Genomic DNA, 13,223 nt, shown 5'->3' on the forward strand with positions numbered 1-13,223 from the left:
TAAGGTTCAAAGAGTTTCAGAAGCTTGATTAATAACAAATGTTACTCTCTTTTCCGTTTTTCCAGGGAAACAAAATAAAGCAGGACAGAAGAATAGAAAGAGCCTACCAACCACAAAGATTCTCTAGTTTACCACACTCCAATCAGGCTCATCAAAGACCTCTAGATCTTGACCTCCATGCGTCCCTGTCAGACTGGCATAGCCCGGTTGTAGCAAGAATCCTGTCAAGTTGGTTTAGCCAGAATGCCCTACTTTTAAATCTGATTGAATTGCTTCACCTTCCACCATTCCTTGGGCAATGTCTGATCACCATTGCCTGTCTTTAGCAAGAATTTTAGAGGGGGTTTAGTAAAATCACTTTCTTCCCTCTTACTGCTCATCTTAGTGATCTTCCATCCACTGACACACACCTGGCTAGTTGGCTATAAATCCCATTTTTCTTCTGTTTGGAGTTGAGCCTAATCTCTCTCTCCCACTGCAAAATCCATTGTGCTGGTTCCTCCAGTTATCACAAATCTTACATAAGACTGTCTTACCATGTTAACAAGTATCATTTTTTTCTTTAAAAATTACCTTAGAATGAACATCACAGTGGAGGGGGAAAATAAGGGAAGGATTACTTGGTTCCTTGTCTTTTGAACAGCTGCCTACATTGGAGAACAAACATTTTATGAATTGTTGCATGGAAAAGAAGTGGGATGAGGCAGAGGAAAACTAGTCTTTGTAAACTTACACAGCAGTGCCAACCTAAACTGTTATGTTCAACATAAGCATAAGTTCCATTTTTTATGACTATTTTAAATAAATGGAGGTGTGTAGACAAAGTAGGACATAGAGATTATAAATTTATTTCAGTTTTTGGCTTGGCATTTGGTGGTAACTGGAAGTAGAAATACATGCAATTTTCAAATGGCATAGATGACTTCCACTTGAATTGTTTATCTTCCCATAAGTATCAAATATGTGAGTTTGGTTAGCATTCACTGTAGCTGCTAAGAAATTATTTTCATAATGTCTTTTAAAATATTAGAAAGCATGTTATATGTTTTTGGCTACTTGAGAGAAAAAATAGTGCAAGTATAAAATATCTGGTTGAAGAAATATCACTTAACATTCTTATTTATGACTGTCATTATGATAGAAAAACAGAGAACATGATTCACTTTGTATTTAAAAGATCTCATTACCATAGGCCAACTTATATTCCTCTTTCCCCATCCTTCTCCCTAGCCCCAGCTCCTCCCGAATACTATCAAATTCTTATGTCAAAGCCCTATCTTCAAGTGACTGTATTTGGAGCTATTGTTTTTAAGGAGGCAAGTAAAGTAAAACGAAGTCATAAGGTTGGGGTCCTAATCCAACAAGACTGGTGTCCTTATTACATAAGGGGAAAAGAGGGACCAGTGTTGTGGCACAGTGGATGAAGCCCACTGACATCCCAAATGCATGCGCAGAGGAAGGATCAATGGAAAGACACTGAAAATGGGCCATCTACAATTCCCAAAGTGAGGCCTCATCAGAAACAACAGTATTGGCACCTTGCTTGTGAACTTCTGCCTTTCAGAAGCATGACAAAGTCAGTTTCTGTTCTTCAAGCCAACATGTTTTTGGTATTACGTCATGGCAACCCAAACTAACTAATACATTCACCACCAATGGTGTTATTTGCAAATAATACAAATCTTAACACAATTCACATAAAGTCACGTGGAAATTTATGCTCCTTCATTAAAAAAAAAAAAAGGCCTGCATTAGGATGATCTACAGAGATGTGACTCAATATCAGAAGGTCCTGATCTGCCTTCCTTCAGGCCTCATCCTCAACAGGCAACTTCACCACTGCAGTCCCAGGCACAATGGCCTGTCCTGGCAATATTTGTAGCGATAGATAAAATCACCTATGGATTTCAGATGGAGGAATTTTTTTTTTCCCAGAGGTCTCCAGCAAATTTTTCCTAGCATCTCATTGGTTAGAATTGATCCACATGCCCATGACAAGAGGAGTAGAACTACTATCATGAACTTAGATAGCCTATTAGAGAAGGGATATTTGGGGATTATCAAAATACCTTATTTCCTAAATGGGATTCTCTGAGTTTCATGTCCACATTAGTTTATGTGATCAAAAATCTACTAAGAAAACAAATTGAGACCTAGTAGTTTAAAAATGTAGCTAGGGCCTGGCATAGTAGCCTAGTGACTAAAGTCCTCGCCTTGCATGCCCTAGGATCCCACATGGGTGCCAGTTTATGTCCTGGCTGGCCCACATCCCACTCAGCTCCCTGCTTGTGGCCTGAGAAAGCAGCTGAGAACAGTCCAAAGCCTAGGGATCTTGCACCCATATGGGAGACCCAGGAGAAGCTTCTGGCTCGTGGCTTTAGACCGGCTCAGTTCGGCTGGTAAGGCCACCTGGGAAGTGAACCAGCAGACAGATCTTTCTCTTTGTCTCTCCTTCTCTCTGTAAATCTACCTTTCCAATAAAAATAAATAAAGTTTTAAAAAAATGTAGATAGAGGACTATTCCAAGGGTAAAATCACTTTTTTTCATATATGAAAGCATAAATGAAGGAGAGAAAATTTTAAAAAACTGGATAAATACTAGATGTTCCAGATGAAAAAAGGGAAAATGAATTGGAATGCAATGTATAAACTGGAATGCTGAGCATGAAATCCTGTGAGATAGCACCCCCAGAATTTCTTGAGAATAACTGGTGTGTATTTTTCTGTTGTTCAGCTCAAATAAGTTCAAAGCCAAACAATGGTTTTGAATTGAAAAGCGTTTCAGGGTATGTCTATCTACCTAGGAAAACTTGTAATCAAATAAATATTGACTATGCATACATGGTCCTCAACACAATCAGTAATGCTCTCACTCTGGGATTAAATAAACTACTTCTGAACAAATATCCATATTCCATGCAGCTGGCAGTGGGGAACATTTTTCTTTAGTTATCATTGGATGAATACCTATTGCTTTTTCCTTTTTTCTAGGCCGATTCCTATTTCATAACATTGCTGCCCTTTCATGTAAAACAGTCATGGTTTGTCAAAAGTGCAAAGGAGTTACAGGTCGTGGAGAGCTAATATATTACTAGTCATGAATAATGGCTTTGCAGGCAACTGGCTACAGATTTCATTCTAAAACATAATGTAGAATGGCTATTTAATCTACATTAAACATCAATACCATCTGTAAAGTGGGGGTAGAGTATGCCTTGAAAATATTAATATTCCTTGCAAAGAATTAATGCATCTAGAGAAGTCTGAAACATAACTGGCTCTAGAGAAAATAAATGTTACTTCTTGCCATTGGTTCTACACAGCTTTGTAGTTGAGATAGGATTGCTAGTGAGGTACAATATGTAAGCTGGAGGAGAATAATGATATGGTATTACAGTCACAATCACCATTCTTTACTAATATCTGTCACAGCTAGTACATTATTCCCCACCCCTCTGTAAATGGAAGTAAGATTCCCAAAAGTCAGTAGCATCCAAAATAACTTCAGATTTATATGTCACACACCAGATCTATAGACCTCAAATCTAATGCTCTATTACTTCTATTGAGGAAGTATCTTAACAGAGGACTTGTAGATGATTTGTAGCTGACTTTTCAAAATGGCAAATTTGGAATCCTTCAGTCACTAAGCTGGGAAACATCAGAACTGTATTTATCTTAGAATGCCTAGTAATGTTTGTTAGCTGGTTGTAGGGATAGAAATTCTACAGCCACCCTGATCCACTTTGTACTTAGCCCTAAATGAAGGCTTATTTTGTCGTGCCTCCAATTTTTTTTTCCAACTGAATGCTTATGGAATTTTACCATGAGAAGACACTTTTATCCTTAAGGTATAGCTTTAAGAAAGCCATTATTATACTGCACTGGGGAGGCAGGAGGAAACTAAGGTACGTCAACCCTACTGATCCTTATCAGGCTGACTAGTCTGTCTGATGGTCTCCTTGGAAAGTACAACCAGATCCTTGAGCATCGCTATATTTGAAAGCAAAAGGGAAAATAATTCCAAAGCACAGGGAAATCAGGGAGAGCTCATATGCCTTGTCACCTCCAGCTAATGTAGGCAGGAAAGGTGCAGAAGATGAGCAGGAAATGAGAAGAAACAGAGAGGGTGGGATGTCAGAAATCAGTGAAGCCTACCTACAATTATTTAGTCCTAAGGCTACTCCAAAAAATGATTTGAAATTCTTTCTTGCTTTAAATTTATGATTGGAAAACAAATATACGGCCTTGTTAAGTCATGTCAATATTTCTTCATCACTAAACACACCCAACTCATTAAGTTTTGAATCCTACATAATTTCACAAAGCGTATTTTCGGAACGTGATAAATATTTGCTGAATGAGTGAATCCTTCCATGGTTTTCTGTTTCCCCCACCCCCTTTTACTTTAGAAGTGACTCAGTATTGGAAGAAATGAAATTTTAATATTTGATATGGACTTTCAAGAAATAGTAGCAGTTTTTAAAGGTCAACATCAGCATAGTCCACCAGAACTCTGTGTCACGGTGAAAATGTCCATCTCTCTGCTCTGATCAGTACAGTAGCTACTAAAACATGCATGAACTGAGCACTTGAAAGTAGTGAGATTAAGAAACTAAATTTAAATTTAGCTTAAGTTAAATTGGTCACAAGTGGCTAAGGGATACCTATTACATTGGACACTGAATTTCTGTCTATAGGTTTAGTTGAGAGTCATGTGTGGTCAATTTCTGATTTCAACTACTGACATAAAAGTTGGGACCCTGTGTAGTCGACCAGGGGAAGCATGACAAGTGCATGCTGGGCCCTGACAAGCCTAGGCTTCCTTTCCATTGTCTCCTCTCTCTGCAGGACTCTGACACCTTCTGGTGCCCCCTGGGTCGGGGTGGGGTGGGGTGGGTGGGCTCTCAGGTGCTTTCCCATAGCCCTGCATCTCCCAGTACCAGAGAGCCTGCCTCTCCCTTCTAAATAAAAATGTACTGTGAACCATGAGTGAGAGCATGCTTTCACCCTTTCTGACTTTACAGATAAGAAAACTGACACTCTGCAAAGACTGGGGGAAGGGGATGGGAATGAAAACAGATTAAGCGCCTATTTTGTGCTGGCTAGGGACGTTATAGGAAGCCCTGGACAAAGCATATTGCCTGCAGGAATGAATGCTATGTTACTGAAAAATAACTGGTGCTCCTTAGGCTTTATTTTTCCAACCGTCAACTCTGCGAATCCATGCTTACCATGTGATAGAGCTTTGATTTCCATATCACAGATGAGAACGCTGCTCAGTACTGCCTATACACCTGCCACTGACTCGTTGTTTCCCCAGGCTGTTGAACACCTTACCCTGCTGCCTGTGTCTTCAGGATTTTGCTCTGCATCTTTCAAATAGAACGACTGACTAAACTGACCAATAGATTTACACCAACCACCCGCTCACATGTTGGTGGAACACGCCCCTCTTCCCTCCCCCCTTTCCATGATCTTCTCATTTTAATGTCAATCTTCTGGAGACACTGTCAACTTACAGAAATAGCTCCCTCGGAATTTCATGCTGTTCAGGAGATATTTTATTCTGATCTTTTAGTGACATTAAAAAAAAATTCCCAGCAAGTATTTTCCTGAAGCCTGGATGCTTACATAAAAACGAAGCATGAATCAATGAATTAAATTTCAACAGTGTTTTTACTTATCTAAATCTACAGTGTCCTGGAGACGCGAACGACTGAGTTGTGTCTCAGCCTCTATTGACTGGATGACTGGTAAGACAACTGCGAAATCGGTTGCTCTAGCGTGTCTTGCCCCGCCCCTAGGAACCTTCGGTGCTTCAGAGTAGGGTCTAAAGACTTAAGAGCACTGGGCAAGGATCAGAACACCGGAACCAGGCTCTTTGATTTTCAACGCGAAGGCCACGAACGGCGCTAGCTCACAACTATGTAAAACTGATCACATTCAGAAGTTGCAGGGCCAGAAAGTCCACGTCGTCCGGGCCAGTCGGCCGAAGCCCTGCGAAAATCGGGTAGGTGACACCTCGCAACGGATTCAGTCGCAGAAGAGGAAGAGCATCACCTGCAGTCCGAAGCGTGGGAAACGCTGCCGGAGGGGTTTGGAAGCCCTAGAGTGAGGCGCCCGCGCCAAGGAGCCCCGGGGCGTCTCCGGTGCTGAGTGCGAAGTACGCCAGGGTTCAGGGGAGCTCCGGGAGACAAGGCAGGGAGCAAAAGGACAGCCGTTTCCCCGTGGGGACGGCTGCGGACGCGGAGACCGCTGCTGTACGGGAGTCCGCGAGAGCCTCCACGCCCGCAGCCTAGACTGCCACGGAGGCCGACCCGGCGAGGGGGCTGGGGGCGAGGCGGGGCGCTGACTGACGTCACCTCCCCTCTCCTCCTACCCGCCCCCCCCACCCCGGGTTCTCCAAGAGGGAGGGAGTGGGGAACAGAGGCACTGATCCGCCGCAGCTCCCGGCCGCAACTCCTCAACTCGGCTGCTGGCTGCCTGGACATGTCCTGACAAACTTGGCTTCACCTGGGCCCTCTCTTTCCTAGGCCTCGTGTGTCCTCTTTCCACCTCCTTCGGGGGCTCAAGTTTCATCGTGGTGGGAAGCCTCTTGGAGATGCGACCACCAGGGTCCCGGCAGCTAGGACTGATGGCGCTGTGCTTGGGGAGATGGTGAAGATCCGAGGGAAGCGAAGTTAGTACTTCAGAACCGGCTCTTAACACACAGCCAAACGGTGCGGCCGGGGACTTCAAAGTGGACCCCCGAGGACTCAGCTGGACGGTGAGTTCTTTGTTTTAGTGCATGCCTTTTAATAACTAAGTTCAAGCGTCGAGGAAATTTAGGGGAGGTGTTTGGCTCTAAGGAGTGGGGGGAAGTGTGCGCATTCGAGGGGCTCTCTACGCGGGGAGCTGCGCACCCTTGATGGTGCACTGCTCGGGCGTGAGAGGTCTGTACACTTGGCCTTGAAGGAATTCCCACAATCCATGCAGGGCACTGTTCTGAAGAACTTGAGAAGCGATGCTGTTTGTGCATGATTTTGAATGTAACTTATTATAGAAATGGTGCCTTGGGGACGGCGAGTCGGGGACCGCGTGATCTGCAGTGGCGCAGCGCCCTCTAGTCCGGGCAGCGGGCAAGGCGCGCTCCTGGCCGGCTTCCTCCCGGCCGGCGAACTTGGCCCTGCAGGGTGCTCCAGAAAAGAGGCACCAGATCTGTGACCCTGCCGCGGCTTTCCCTGTCACTACCAGGCCCGTGATACGATTTCCAAAACCTACCTCGGGCTTACTGCAGGCAGACACCGGTGCCGGGGAAAGCTTTGTTTGTTTGTTTCGGGAATCCACCTTCCCCCTCCGTCCCCTGAATTTTACTGAACCCTCGTGGACAGAGTTAGTTGCGCGGCGGACGGTTTATAAAGGACAAATACATGGAGCGCGAACCACATTTGTCTCTTTCCACGTAAAGGTAATTCGATCGCAGCCAAAAAGGCATCTCCATTTCGTTCTGTTGGGGCTTTGTAAGGGACAGTAAAATCGCGGCGAAGCCACAGTCTGAAATTTCCACCTCTGCTTCCAGGCAGTTTTTTGCGGCCACCAAGTGCCACTTCCTTCAGGCCCTTGGATTTCTCACTTGGCCTGGAAAAATCAGCATTCCTCAACAGATCTTTAGTGTTAACGCTATTAGTTTCTAACGAGTGGTAATTTTCTCCAGGATTTTTTTTTTTTTGGACTATTAAAAAAAAATTCTGTAGTTTTCACTGCTGTTCTTAGACTCTCCCTCCCGCCCCCGTAGCGTTTACTGCCTCACCCCAAACCCCCAAACCAACGGCCGGCATTCTGCGGTGGCTATGTTTTTTACCTGATCTTGAATACCAGGCCACCCAGTTTCGCCGCACTGGCCAAACTGACCTGTAACTGCAGGAGCACTTGGTACAGCCGAGGCTGTGGCCACGCAAGTCTTTGGTTGCTGGTGTTACACGCTGGGTGTGTGGTGCATTTGTGTCTATATTCGGGAGTGAGCAGCAAAAAGAGCGCCACATAGGAATGCACACGTTCTGCGCCCGTGCTTTTTTCTTCTTCCCAGCCATACTGGGACACCATTATAGTGTCACTCACCCTCTTGAAGATGACTTGAGGGACGGCATTAACTTTGAGCCAGGGGGATTCACTTTCCCCATGAAGCCCCTCTCGTCCCCGTCTGGCTCACCGTTTTCCCTCATCCCCGCCCTCTCCCTACAGGTCCGGGGGAGGGGGGGAGACCGGGTCTCTTGGCACCGTGTTCAAACGTTAGAGCCTCACAAACTCTCCGAGGCCGTGCCTGCCCTTTCCCGGGGGCAGCCAGCGGAGCCGGCGTCTGGGGCTCTGCCCGCGCCGGGGACCGACTGCCGAGCCCGGGACGCGCGGCCCGAGCGCGCCGGTGTGTGTCGGGGATGTTCCGGGAGTGGGCGGCAGGACGCCCCGGGCTTCGCTTTTTCCTCGGGGGTTCGCAGTTTTCCCGCCCCTCGGGTCGCTCAGACTGACTAGGGAAGCGGAGGTGGGGCATGAGCTGCCTTTTATAACCCCCTCAGACTCGGGGAGCGCAGAGCTGGGGCTCCCTGCCGGGGATTGAGGGGGCTGTGACCGCCTCTGCACAAAGAGGGTGAGAAGCAGTTTTGTTTCCCCGGGAGTGAAGTGTAGATTTAAGGAGGAAGTAGTTTCAGATCTAACTGCATTCCTTCGGGGACCTTTCAGATTTTCTTCCAGCAAGTAACTGGGGACTCACAACCAAAGCATTCAAAGGCAGATGGGGGAATTCCCTAGAGATTCTGGAAAAATCTAAAGCGATACTGGAAAAGCATTTCCCAGGAGGCCTTACCTGACTCTTTTTTTGGTTTTTTTTCTGAGCTGCACTAGTATTTTCCCTTTGCTAGCAGAGAACATTCCATGTGAATTCTTCGCCTCAGCGGCTGCTGTGTGCTGGCGCTAAGGATCCTCTGCATAGATCAAGCCCCAGACTATTCCTCAGAGTCCCCTGAGCGTCTGCTCGTCTCCACCCCTCACGGAGTTGGCCGTGGCGGAGATAAGGGCTCCGGCGACCCCAGGCAGGCGACGACTGCCCGCGACCCCGCGGCCGGGAGGAGTGGGCTCGAGTTTCCGCGCGGCAGAAACGAGCGCCGGCGCTCGCAGGCGTGGCCGCAGGCGGAGGGATACCCCGGGCGCGCGGCGCGTGAGGCGCCGGGGCCGTGTGGAGCCGAGCCGGCGGCCAGTGGGGCGCGCGGGCGGCGCGGGGCGGCTGCGAGCGGGGCGCGCGGGCGGCGGCATGCGGACGTGCGGGCCCCGTGAGACCCCCGGCACGGCCGTCCTGCGCTCCGCGGCGCGCTGAGGAGATCGAGGGTGCTCCCTGAGAGAGCCGCCGCCGCCGCCGCTGCGGGACAAGTTTGCTGTAAGTTTTGAGAGCGATGAAGTTTGGAGTTGAGGCTGAGCTGGCAAGGCGAGGGGCGCAGCGCCGCGGCTGGCCGGAGCGGTTTGCGCCCTCGGAGGCTTGCAACTTGCTGCTTTGGGCGGCGGGGGGGGGGTTGCAGGCTTGTGGCCTGTGGGTGCTTTCTCACCCAATTGCCTGTGCTCTACTCGCTGTCCCTGAAAAACGAAGGGAAGCAAGAGCCACTTTGGGAGGTGGTATGGAGTCGAATCCTTCCCAGTTGGAGAGTTCAGTGCTGGCTTGGGGAGGGTAAGGGGGCGGGGTGGTGGTGGTGGTGGTGGTGGTGGTGGTCTTTGGCGACGTGAATTGACTGGTACTTGCCGAGCCCCGGGCTGCGGCTGCTGCGGTCCCTGCCGCGCGGGGTCTGGTCCTGGAGCCATTGCTGGGAATCTCAGCTGCTCCCGAAGCCCAGATCTCCAGGGCGGGAGAGAACTTCCTCTAAGACCCAGAGCTCGGAAACATCCCAACGCGCCACTCCTCCTCTCGGTAAAACTCCTGTCTGCTAACGACTTAACTGATCTTGGCACTGGCTTAGTTTTTTTCCGCTGAAATATTCACAGGGCAGGTGAGATGAAAGGCAGGCCAGTGTCTGGGAGTGGGATCTTTGAAATGGAGTCGCTGAGTTCGCTCTGATGCCCGTGCCCCGGGGCAGTGCCCCTCTGAGGTTTTAGTGCTACTGGTTGCGGATTGCAGAGGTGTAGTAGATGGGTTTCGAGGCTAACCGTTTGCGAAAAGTGTGGTGTTATCAGATATTTCTAGCGTTTCTGGAGGAGAAACGCTTATAAGGTTTTTTGTTTTTGTTTTTGTTTTTTTTTTTAAGAACAGATTCTGGTATTTTGTGTTCAGCCTTTTCTTATGGAAAGGCTGTGTGTTGTCTCTTAAGATTTTTCTGTTCTCACTGATGTGATTTGCAGGGCAGAGGAAACAAGGACGCAATTGTATACATTAGGAAAGTAAACTCAAATATTCTCTATGCAGTGAATTTTTTTTACATGTGTCTGAACTGTAGTTTCATTAAGTGGCCTTTGTTAAGCAACTCCCTAGTACTGGTGAAGGCGTTTTTTTTTTTCCTTTAATTGGGTTTGTACAGTGTCTATTGAAATTGGGAGAAGATTTAGAAGTCAAATGACCTTCAGCTATTTATCTTTTTCAAAAGCAGGTGCTTAATTCTTCATATAGCCAATAGTTTGAGATGATAAATGTGTATGCTGAACTAGATGGTTTCATCCTACTCAAGAATTCAGGTTTTGTTACCAAGCACATCCAGTAGTTACCCATACTCTGGAAAAATGTTGTTTCTGTTAATTGTAGTTAATTCTGTTAGTTGACTTTGGCTTTTTGTCTTAGAAAGATGCCTGCGAGTCCACATCACTACTATCCCTCCTATGTGTTTAAGCTTTAAGATGTAAAAATAAACTATTATATAATTTTGAAAGCAGTAATTCAAATAATTTAACTTGTATGAAACATGGCGTTTAACAAGCGCAGTCTCTCATGAGTAAGTTTTGCATTTGTGTACCTGTTTCTTGAAAAATAAAAATTGCAAAGGAACCAAATTCTTTGTCACTATCAAGGGCAGTGAGGTTTGCTGGAGACTTCACGAGGTCCTGTTGACCACCTGTGTATTCATTGGCATTGGTTCATTGGTCATGAGCAGTGTCCCTGTTGGGTTCTCATCATGTTAGTACATCTCAGATGTCAAAAACTGTGTACAGACCAGCACTGCGTTCATTCACCTGATGCCTGGCCCTTGTAGTATGTGTCTTAAGATTTAGCTCTTGAATGACCTCTGAGTTACTCATTTCTTGAATGTTAGAGGTAGAAATGATCAAAGAGATTGTCTGAGTTCTCCTATCAAGTCAGCTGCCTCCTAATTTCCACCTGAGGTTGGCTGGTTTTGCACAGAATCAATAAACCGAATCAAATTAGTGCAGTAATTTGTTGTATTAAATGATGTCTCTGTGGCCGCATTTGTGGCCTGAAGGACCTGATTTAATAGCAGGGAGCCATAAGGCTTGGTGTGCTGTTGAATCTTTATGAGTGGAATTCACAAATTGCGAAGATGATGAAACCAAGCTCTTACCTCTTGGCCTCACTTAATTATTTAATTTGCAAGTGTCAGTTATCATTAGATATTGGAGACAAGTTTTTGAGATGAGTGATATACATCGTCTGAGATGAAAGGTTTTCTAGGAGCTTGAAGAATGTGTATATTTCACATGTCTAATTTTTTTAAACCATCTTTTCATGCCAGATCCAGATTTAAATATATTGCCTAAGTTTTTCCTTAATTCCCAAAGGTCTTATTGTGTAGATAGTGGTATGTCTGTGATTAAATGGCTTCTATGAAACATTTAGGAAAACCATTGCTTAACATTTTGTCCTTCATGGAGTATTAAAACATGGAGCTTCATGATAAGGTCTCATGCAGGCGGTTAATATGATATTGTCCATCTTCCATTCAGAGACATTTTGAGGTGGGTGTGACCCCTTTTTAGGTGGCTGGAAATCAGTGCGCTCCTCAGGGCAGCCGTGTATGGGGTTGTTACTGGCCTGGTACTGATACCTGGATTTTCTGTGCATTTAAGAAGGGTGGGTGTGTTATTTTGCTTTGTTGTCCTTCTCTGTCTTCCCTCAACTACTTAATGCTACCCTGCACCTTCCATTTATTTAATCCTTCATCTTTATCTCTGTATTCACTGACCTACAACTGAATATCCTCTGTTCCTAGAAATGTCTTGGGGTTTTTTTTGCCCTCAGAGCTTACATTCCTATGAGGGAAAAAGGCAAGTAGACCATTACTGGCAGTGAGGTCCTTTAACATCAGGATAGTTTGTCCTACCACCTCAGGAAGCAGGGGACCTGGCCAAGTGGATTTAGGATAGGGTGAATTCTGAGGAAAGAGGCCTGGTGAGTAGGGGTGTTACGGGTAGATGATATAGTTCCAGGAAAAGTGATGTATATGACACAGACTGTAACATTCGCAGTGCAGCTTGTTATGGTATAATGGAGAGAAATAGGGTCAGAGACCCAAGCATACTGTATACTGAGCAAAGAGTTGGCTTATTAGCAGTGCTTCTTTAGTCCTGCCTCCACTTGATTCACTTTTTTGTCTAGTTACAGCATTGAAATCTGTTACGAATTTAAATTCGTTTCTAAAGACAGGACAGCTTCAATGGAGCAAGAGTTAAGGACAGAAGCAGAGAAGGAAATGTTGAAGAGTCAGATGAAAACAACTAAGCTGCACGTGGGAGTTGGAATATGGGAAGAAAAAAATACTGTATATTTGCATTATATTTCAGAAGGGAGGAGGTAGATATGTTAGGCTAATTTAGGGCTCCCATCACAGGATGGTCATTGGCTCAAGACAGCCTGATTGCTGTACTTGTTACGAATTTGTGGGAAGTACACCTTTTTGCGTTTCAAGTAAGAAATAACTTTAAGTAAATTAGGAAAATAGAGATCATCTACTTAGGATGTAAAGTTTAGGAAAATAAAGATTAAATGTCTTTGCCACATAATTAAGAAGAGTATACTTAATAAGCCAAATACAATATCCAAGTGGCCATTGTGGTGGTGTTACAGGCTAATTGTCCATCTGTTGGCACTGGCATCTCATATGGCTGCCAGTTCAATTCCTGGGTGCTCCAATTCCTACCCAGATTCCTGGGAAAGCAGTGTAGAATGGCCCAAGGCCTTGGGCATCAGTACCCTTGTGGGAGATGTGGAAGAAGCTCCTGGCTTTGAACTTTGGACCAACCTAGCACTGACAGTGCAACTA

General features: G+C 45.9%; 1 protein-coding gene across 3 annotated transcripts in view; it reads left to right on the plus strand.

The window, feature by feature from the left end:
• The first annotated feature begins 6,719 nt into the window (after nucleotides 1–6,719).
• FAT1 (FAT atypical cadherin 1) overlaps nucleotides 6,720–13,223 on the plus strand; it is a 119,312-nt gene continuing 112,808 nt past the window's right edge. For 2 of the 3 annotated variants that reach the window (XM_058669891.1, XM_058669893.1), the window contains exon 1: nucleotides 6,720–6,769. The gene's annotated coding sequence lies outside the window, so the exon portion shown is untranslated. Of the gene's footprint in view, nucleotides 6,770–9,276; nucleotides 9,407–13,223 lie in introns of those variants that run through there. The other variant, XM_058669892.1, reaches the window with a different exon arrangement.

This window comes from Ochotona princeps, chromosome 11 (assembly GCF_030435755.1).
Source record: "Ochotona princeps isolate mOchPri1 chromosome 11, mOchPri1.hap1, whole genome shotgun sequence".
NCBI lineage: Eukaryota > Metazoa > Chordata > Mammalia > Lagomorpha > Ochotonidae > Ochotona > Ochotona princeps.